Here is a 9046-nt window from a genome sequence, read left to right on the forward strand (position 1 = left end):
AAATAGGAAGCCAGAGATCATCTGCAGAATGGCACAAGTGGGAGGTGAGTGGCTGGCCTAGCAGACCCCAGCCCAGTACATTCACCCTCTTGTGACTGTGGGGCACAGAATGGGGAGTGTAGGGAAAGGGGCAGAAATCATATGGCAGGTAAACCATCCAGTGACATGGGCAATGTCCTCATTCTGGATTAGTGCTATTAGTGCTGGATGGTTCCTCGATTCCAAGCCCATGTGCCACCCAAGTGTCCTCTTGTACATTTCTCATGCCAATGGTCCTCTCTAAGGTTCTCTGGGTGCACCCTCTGCCAGTCAGAGGAAAATGACACAGCAGTCAATAGGCAAAGACAATGTCTTCCAGGGGTCGGGGAGAAGTTACTTTCTAAAGCTTATTCTCTAAACTGTACTACATTTACAGAAAGGGTAGGCAGGTAACTTTTAGGAATGAACAACTTTCCAACCTGCATGTGTTGGTTTGACCTGGGGTAAGGGCAGCTAGGCTTCCAAGTGGGCTTGGTGTATATTTCCAGAATACAAAGAAGTGTTGTTTCCAGAAAGATACTAAATAAAACTCCACATGTTCATGGGTACTCTGGACCCCTACCTGCATTCTGAGCCTCTTAAAAGGCAAAGAGCCAAAAAACCAACTAGTTTTACTACAGACTCATATTTTGGGGGGAAACAGCAAGGGGTCATTCTTGTAGACCCTGAGTACACGAAGACTCCAGAGTGTTCACTTTCTAGTCCTCTGAGGCTGGTAAAGACCCCTGGGGAAGGATCTAGACTCCTCCCTTATCTCCGGCACTACAACAGCCCCTCTCTTCTCAGCACTGCCATCAGCCTCATTTTCTGACAAGTCTTCCCAGCAGACTCCCATACAACTGCCAGCTTGGGGTCCCTGCCTTGCAGCGAATGGACCTGTGTGTCTGCTAAGCTCCAGGCAGGAGGTGCACCCACCTGACCCTGACCTTACCAGTTAGACCAGGAACTTCCCAAGGGTCTAGCCTGCTTGGCACATACTCCCTGAGATCTGGCCCCTGGAAAAACCGTCTCTTGCTGTGGGCATCTGCAAACCTCACATGAAGAAAACTACCACAAGGCCCCAGCCAGCCCCCTCCTCGGTTAGCCAGGGTTTTTTGTTTGTTTGTTTTTGTTTTTGTTTTTTTAAAGATTTTTATTTATTTATTTGACAGACAAGAGATCACAAGTAAGCAGAGAGGCAGGCAGAGAGAGAGGAAGGGAAGCAGGCTCCCCGCAGAGCAGAGAGCCCAATGCGGGGCTCAATCCCAGGACCCTGGGATCATGACCTGAGCGGAAGGCAGAGACTTGAACCCACTGAGCCACCCAGGCACACCTCAGTTAGCCATTTTTGTGCGCACGCGCACACACACACACACACACACACACACACAAACCAAACCAAACAGACCCACCAAAAAAAAAAACAAATGAGAAAGGATGGACCAGTACAAACCCTCCACCACCACGGAGTGGCTCTCCAGGCTCATGCCTCGTGGTGTGTGAGGACCAGCATTGTTTTGTATCATCAATAAATGAAGGAAAAGACATGCACACCCTAGTGAAAAGGTTCTTGGGCAAGTCCCCCCGAGTCTTCACTACCCAATCCAGCATCCAGTGTCCAGTCACTCCCCACCTAGAACCAACTCCCCAGGCCCCCAGCTGCTCGGCTTCAAGGCCCTTGGCCCACTGAGGGTGGGAGACAAAGAGGGAACCTCACTCTGCACACTAGGAAGGGAACATTCCATGCTGGTCTAGGGCACTGTAGCATCACCCACCACAGTCCCTGCAGTGTGAGGAAGAGACAAAGACAGGCTGGCAGAAGAGAGAAGGGAAGAAGGTCAAGAATGTAAGGGAAAAGAAAAGAGAGGTAAAGAAAAGGATAAAAACAAAATATTTTATTTTACTAGAACTCAAAATGCCCTTTAGGAACCCAATAAGTTTACCAGAAGCACCTACAGTTCCCCCAGACTCTGGTATTGTGGATACCTGATGCTTTGAAGTGTCAGGGGTTCCCCAGAGGGTCCTCTCAAGCCCCCCATTTGGAGACAACTTATTGACAAGTTATTTACTTTGACATAAAGGATTCCACTAAGTCAGGGAAGAACACATAGCCCCACTTAGAAGTTGGATTAAGCTCTAGGGCAGGCACCTAAAAGCTGGTGGAGGGGACATACCCCTCACCCCATCTCACCCCACCTCACCCCAGCTCCAGGAATTGCAAGTGGCTACTTTTACCCTCTCTAGGCCCCAAAGACCTGGGTCTTTTTCCTTCAGGTTATGAAATATAGGGTGCTTCCCCTAACCAAAAATGTCCTGGAAAACCTCTCCCCATCAGTCCACCTTCCCCTCTGCAGTACCACCGCTAAACATTCAGTCCTTTGGGGTCTCTAAGAGTGTTAGCAGCCACGAGTTCCAAAGAAGTGTTCTGCCTCAACCCCTGACAGCTAACTCGTTATCCAAAATTCTCTAACCACAGTAATCTGTGAACAAGGGTCCCTCAGCCACCGAACCCCAGTAGAAGCTAAGGAGGCAGAGGGAGGGGAGGGGCGGGGCTTGAGTAAGGGGCTGTAAGTGAGAGCAAGACTGCAAAGCCCGACGCCCTGGTTTTGCCTGGGACCCCACGGCCGCCTCCACTGCCTTACTCTCCCAGACTCACTTTTGGGCTGGGAGGACCTTCACGTGGCACCCTGAATCCTCCTGCAAAGAGCTAGGGAACTGGGAGATGAGCCCACCTTTCTTCCTTGAGGGCTTCCGCGATAAGCACCCCTCAAATCGAACGCACCCCCTTTAGAATAACGCCTATCGAAACAACTGCATCACCATTTCCCAGCACCTCACCTCCCCAAAAGAAAACTCCCGGCTGTCTGGAGTCGCTGGGGTCTTTCCCTTACACCCCACGCCAACCCTCCCCCCACCCCCGAAAAAAATCCTTCTTGCCGCACGTAGGAGCCCCTCTCCAACTGGGGAGCCCGGGGCAGGCTTCCGAGCAAGGGTTCCTACCTCCGACCCCCACCCTCGGAAAGTGACTCCCAGGGGCCGCGCCGGGACAAAAGCGCGGGGCGGGCTCACTCACCCGCGCAGCGAAGGCGGCCGGGTAGCCAAGGCACCGCGCTCGGCCGGGGAGCCCCTGCTGCAAGCGCGCAGCGCGGGCCGCAGGCTCGCTCCGCCACGGGCTGCAGAGCCGGCGGTGCGGGGAGCCGGTGAGGCGCGTCCCGGGCGGGCCGGAGGGGACAAGGGTGAGCGGCCGGCGACAGAGCAAGTGCGACAGCGAGGAGCGAAAGCGCGAGTGTGCCGACACTGAGAGCGCGGCACTTGGGGTCGAACTCCGACGGCCGGCTGAGGCTCACACGCGCTGATTTGCATGTCGTTTGCATAGCGCTCCGGGAATGGACCTGAGGTCCTTCCCGCCACGCCCACCGTCGCTGCTCCTCGGAGCCGGGAGTCCAGAACGCCGAGCCAACCCAGCTCCAGACGCAGAGCTGCCCCAGCTCTCTGGGCTGAGGTCAACGCGTTGTCTCGATTTGTTTTGTATTTTCGCCTGTAAGACCACCCGGTACAGGACAAAAAAGGACTACTCACTGGAAGAACTCAGCGTAGACTTCAAAATTAATTCCCTTTCTCTCTGATGTTGCAATCAAGAACAATGAATAGAGTAGATCCCTCAAAAGAATACAGTTTTGTTTTTTGGATAAAGTATCGTGAAAAACTTAACTTGCTCACTTTTAAAAGTGAACAAGTTATGTGCAGTTTTGTTCAATAGTTGAAGAAATACAAAATTGTAGGGGCGCCTAGGTGGCTCAGGTGGTTAAGTGTCTACCTTGGGCTCGGATCATGATCCCTGGGTCCTGGGATTGGGCCCAGCATGGGTCTCCCTGCTCAGTGGGGAGCCTACTTCTCCCTCTCCCTCTGCGGCTCCCCCTGCTTGTGCTTGGTCTCTCTCTCTCTCTCTTTGTGTTTCAAATAAATAGATAAAATAAATAAAGAGAGAAAAAAAGAGAGAGAGAGAAAAGAAAAAGGAAAGAAAGAAAGAAAAGAAAGAGAAGGAAGGAAGGAAAGAAAAAAAATACAAAGTAGCATTGGCTAGGATAAACGAGTTCTTAAAAATGCAGATTCTGGAGCTGTGAACCCTACACTTTCTAGCTGCCCAACCACTTTGAGCAAGTGATCTGTTACTTGGTTTTCTTACTTCTAAAATGGGGTTAATGTAAGTGCCTCATAGGAATGTGAGACTTCAATACAGATACAGCGGGTAAAGCTCTTAGGAAAGTACCTAACGTAGTTACTGTGAACTTCTTTTTAAAGATTTTACTCATTTATTTATTTGCCAGAAAGAGAAAAAGAGAACACGTGCACAAGCAGGGGGAGGGGCAGAGGGAGAGGGAAAGAAAGAGAAGCTCAAGCAGGCTCCACAACTCAGCAAGAAGCCCAAGTTGGGGCTCTATTCCAAGACCCTGAGATCGTGACCTGAGCTGAAATTAAGAGCTGAAGCCTAACCATCTGAGCCACCGAGGTGCCCCCAGTTACTATAAACGCTTAAACATGCAAGTATGATCCGTGTCTCCTAAACCCAGAGTCAATCAGATCAAAGCGAGGCAAGAGGGAGAGAGAAGGGGGAAGAAGCTAAAGAAGGCAAAGAGAAAGTGCCCTAAGGTTAGAGATAGTCTCTGGAAAGTGCAGACTGGGATTTCCCACCCAACTCCACTGTCAGGCTAACTAGCCCCAGCTCTGAGAAAGCAGTTCTGCATCTTCTTTCTCCCCAGAAGATCCAACTTTGAATGCATTCTTTGAAACATCCTCTTGGGAATGTTCTGGAGAAACATAAAAAGTTCAACTAGCCACTTCTTGAAAAAAAAAAAAAAGAGAGAGAGAGAGAGAAAGAGAAAGAAAATAATTGAAGTGTAAAGGAAGCAAAGTCTGTGTTGTGGTGGCAAAAGCCCCAGGTAGGCAGACCTGGATGTTAAACCTGCTTCTGGTACTAGCTTTGTGGAGCTTGCAAGAGACCCTTATTGTTTCTGGGCCTCAGTTTTTATATCTGTGAAATGAGGAGGTTCCATGGGACTTTTTTTTTTTTTTTCCACCCTGGGCATCTTCTCTGAAACTTTAGCTCCAAGGTTCCTCTGACAGCTTCCCTTTGTTCTGTTTTAGTTTGTAGGATACCTACAAAAATTTTTTTTTAATTCTTTTTTTTTTTTTTTTTGGCTCACCTAATACTTAGTTTGCACCTGAAACAAAATCTGTTGTAGAATTTCCTGATCTGTTCACTTGGATTGTGAGGTAAATATCTTTGCAGTCACCACCCAAGTCAACAGAGAGAATTCTCTCAGCTATCCTGGAAGACTCCATTGCCGCAGCCCAATAAGAACCCCCATTCTGGGCGCCTGGGTGGCTCAGTTGGTTAAGTGACTGCCTTTGGCTCAGATCATGATCGAGTCTGCTTCTCTCTTTGACCCTCCCTCCTCTCATGCTCTCTCTCTCTCAAATAAATAAATAAAATTTAACCACCCCATCTCCTTTTTCCCCAAAAGCAACCACTAGCCCAGCTTTTATGGACTCACTTTTGCTAGTTTCTTTACAATATTATCTCCCAAGTGCATCTTGCCGTTTGTTTGTTTTTGCTTTTGTTTTTAGCTTACTGTGCCTTTTAAGTCTTTGTTAAAATTATCATTTGAAGAATTTAGGCCTTTTGACCTGTGGAGTTTCCCAGTCTGGGAATTGCACTTCTATGGGGCAGTTCAGCATATTCCTGTCCTTTGCATTTCCTGGAAATTGGGAGCTGACCCAGAGGCTTCATCAAACAGGTTTCATCCCTTTTACAAGACCATAGGTAGGGGTGTTCTTTGGTCAAGAGGCACATGATATTTGGTTTTGCTCTTTTCTAAGGTTAGCAGCTGTTAAGGCTCAATTCTTACATCCACGAAGTCTGTGAGGGTAACAAAATGATATTTTAATTTTGCCGTTTGGTTTTTAATTAGCTGAATATATTTACAAGGAGATGTTTCCTCTCATCTAGTATTTGGTTACCACGAGATAAATTCATATTGGAAATGGATACATATTTGCTTCTTTCTTTCTTTAATTTACCCGTTTTCAAGATAATCTGGCAAGATATTCTGTCATCCCCAGAAACTAATCTGTAAATTTCTTTCTTAATATTATTAAAAACTCATGGATTTAAAGATATTTGATAGATATTCAATCTATTGTGATTTTAATCCTTATAAAGCTCAAACTGTCCCATCTTTGTCCGGTAGATAGCTTCCTTGCTACCTGATACTGCAGGATGTCCTAGGCTCAGCAGATACATTTCTTGCCCTAAACATGGAATCATCCATTTCTCCAAGAAGCTCTATTTTCTTTTCTTGACATTTTAAGATGATAATATGGGAACTAGGGGTGTTCATTACTACCAGATCAGTAACTGTCTCTAGGCCTCTTCAAAAGATAGAACTAGGATAGAATACTTCATGAGTTCCTACTAATATTTCGAATTCAATTTCAGGACTACAAGGTTTTTACTTAACGTCCTCTGTATTACATTGCCCTTTCTTTCCTTCACATGGAAAATTCTGGTTCTCAAGGATAATGGAATTAGAATATTTACTAATTTGATGTTTACTACTTGCTTTATTTTACATTAAATATACAATAATCTCAAAGTAATACTACCACCACTGGTCATTATTCTTGAAAACAGTTAGTTTTTTGCATATAGTATCCATTTTATTATAGTTGTACTCTTTCTAAATTACTAACTGCTATAGCCATTGCATACTGCGTATTTTTCATTTAACTCATTTGATCATAGTTTTATGGGTAAATATACACTTAATATTCACCATTTCCTTATTTCCTATATTAAATAAGGAAATATATAAATAAGGAAAATATTCCTTATTTCTATCTAGTCATTTTGATGGTGTGAAAGCCTGTCCTCTAGTAGATTCCTCAGGAAAGGAAAGACTTATGGAAACAGTATTCTCTGAGTTTTTGCATATTAATTACAATTTGTCTGTGTCATTTGCAGGTCCATTTTGCTGATAGAAATGCTCGGCTTGCATTTTTTTCCTTGAAAATTTAAATATATTTTGTAACTTATTTATGGCATAAAGCATTGCTGTCAAAAAGTCTGATATAGTCTGCTTGTCTTTCACTTGTAAGTTAGATTCTTTTTGCATAGATACCCAAGAAAATTTATCTTTTTTTTAAACCCAGTAATTTTACAAGACTATGTTTGTTGTGACTCTTGTTTGATATTTCCCAGGTAGTAAGTGTGTTCTTTCAAAATGTAGCCTCAAATATATACATTTAATTTCAGAAAAGTTTTCTTTAATTATAGTTTTTAATATTTGTTCTGTTCCCTTGGTTCCCTTGCTTTGGATTGCTTCCCTAGGAACTTCTATTATATGTATATTGGACCTCTTTGGCCTGTCTTCAATATTTTTCACCTTCCCTCAAGTCCTTTTCATTTCTTTCTTATTTTGAAATTTTCCCTCCTGGGGCGCCTGGGTGGCTCAGTGGGTTAAAGCCTCCGCCTTCGGCTCAGGTCATGATCCTACGGTCCTGGGATCAAGCCCCACATGGAGACCCACATCAGGCTCCCTGCTTGGCAGGGGACCTTTTCCCCCCTCTCTCTCTGCCTGCCCTCTGCCTACTTGCGATCTCTGTCTATCAAATAAATAAATACAATCTTTAAAAAAAAAAAAAGAACTTTCCCCCCTTTTTACTTTCTCTTTCTTTTAGGGCTTTATTTGTGTTTAGTTGTTCTTTTGTTCTTTATAGTTTAATCTTTATTTCTCAAAAAAAATTTTTTTTAATTCTAATTCTTCTTTGAGTTCTGATCCAGTTTTTTAGTTTCTCTAATTCTGGTGTATGTATGTTATTCTTATATCACTTTCTCAGTGTCTTTTAGCTCCTTTAGGACATTACAGCTTTGACCTGTTTTTGAGCTTTCTTTCTGGCACGTTTTCATTGTGGGGATATTATTCTGTTTCTTACTCCCTTTTTAAAGTGACTTTTCATTAGAGTTCACCCTGATAATTTTCTGTTGCTCATTTTGACATGAATTTTTTTTCCTGAACTTTTAGAAGGAGGGTTGATCCAGATAGCTTTTCTAACTTCATAGAGCTCCCCATTTTGTTGTTTCTGTGAAGTATTAAAAAAAAAAAATGGTGGGGCGCCTGGTGGCTCAGTGACCAACAGTGACCAACTCTTGATTTCAGCTCAGGTCATGATCTCAGAGTCATGGGATGGAGCCCCACATCAAACTCCATGCTGGGTGTGGAGCCTGCTTAAGATTCTCTCTCTCCTTCTCCCTCTGCCCCACCTCATGGGGCATTGGTGCTCTCTCTCTCACTCAAAACAGTAACAACAAAAAACAATGGTGGTTAAATTTCTATGATTTCCTGGCTTGTTTCTCTCACATTTATCTTTTTTCTTCCTTTTCCTCCCTTTTCCTTCCACTTTAATTTTCTCTGTTGTATCAATTTTTTCCCACTTTTCTATTGTGGGAAAACATACATAACATAAAATGTACCATTTTAACCATTTTTCTGTGTACAATTTAGTAGTATTTAGTATATGCACAGTGTTGGATAACCCTTGCCACTATTTCTGGACCTTTTTCATCATCCCAGTAGAAACTCTATCCATGTTAAGCAGCAACTCCCCCATACCCCATCACCCTCCAGTCCCTAATAACCTCTATTCTACTTTCTGTTTCTATCAATTTGCATATTCTAGACACTTCATATGGTTGGAATCATACAATATTTGTCGTGTGTGTGTGTTTCATTTAACATAATGATTTCAAGGGCCATCCATGTTAGACCATGCACCAAAACTTCTTTGCTTTTAATGGCTGAATAATGCTCCATTGTATGTACATACCACATACCACATTTTACCTATTCATTCGTTCATATTAATAGACACTCGGGTTGATTCTACCTTTTGGCTATTGTGAACAATGTCATTATGAATATTGGCATACAGTTATCTGTTTGAGTCCCTTTTTCAACTCTGTTGGGTT

The sequence above is a fragment of the Enhydra lutris genome, unplaced genomic scaffold, assembly GCF_002288905.1.
Source record: "Enhydra lutris kenyoni isolate GAN:26980312 unplaced genomic scaffold, ASM228890v2 scaffoldscaffold39, whole genome shotgun sequence".
In the NCBI taxonomy this organism is placed as follows: Eukaryota; Metazoa; Chordata; class Mammalia; order Carnivora; family Mustelidae; genus Enhydra; species Enhydra lutris.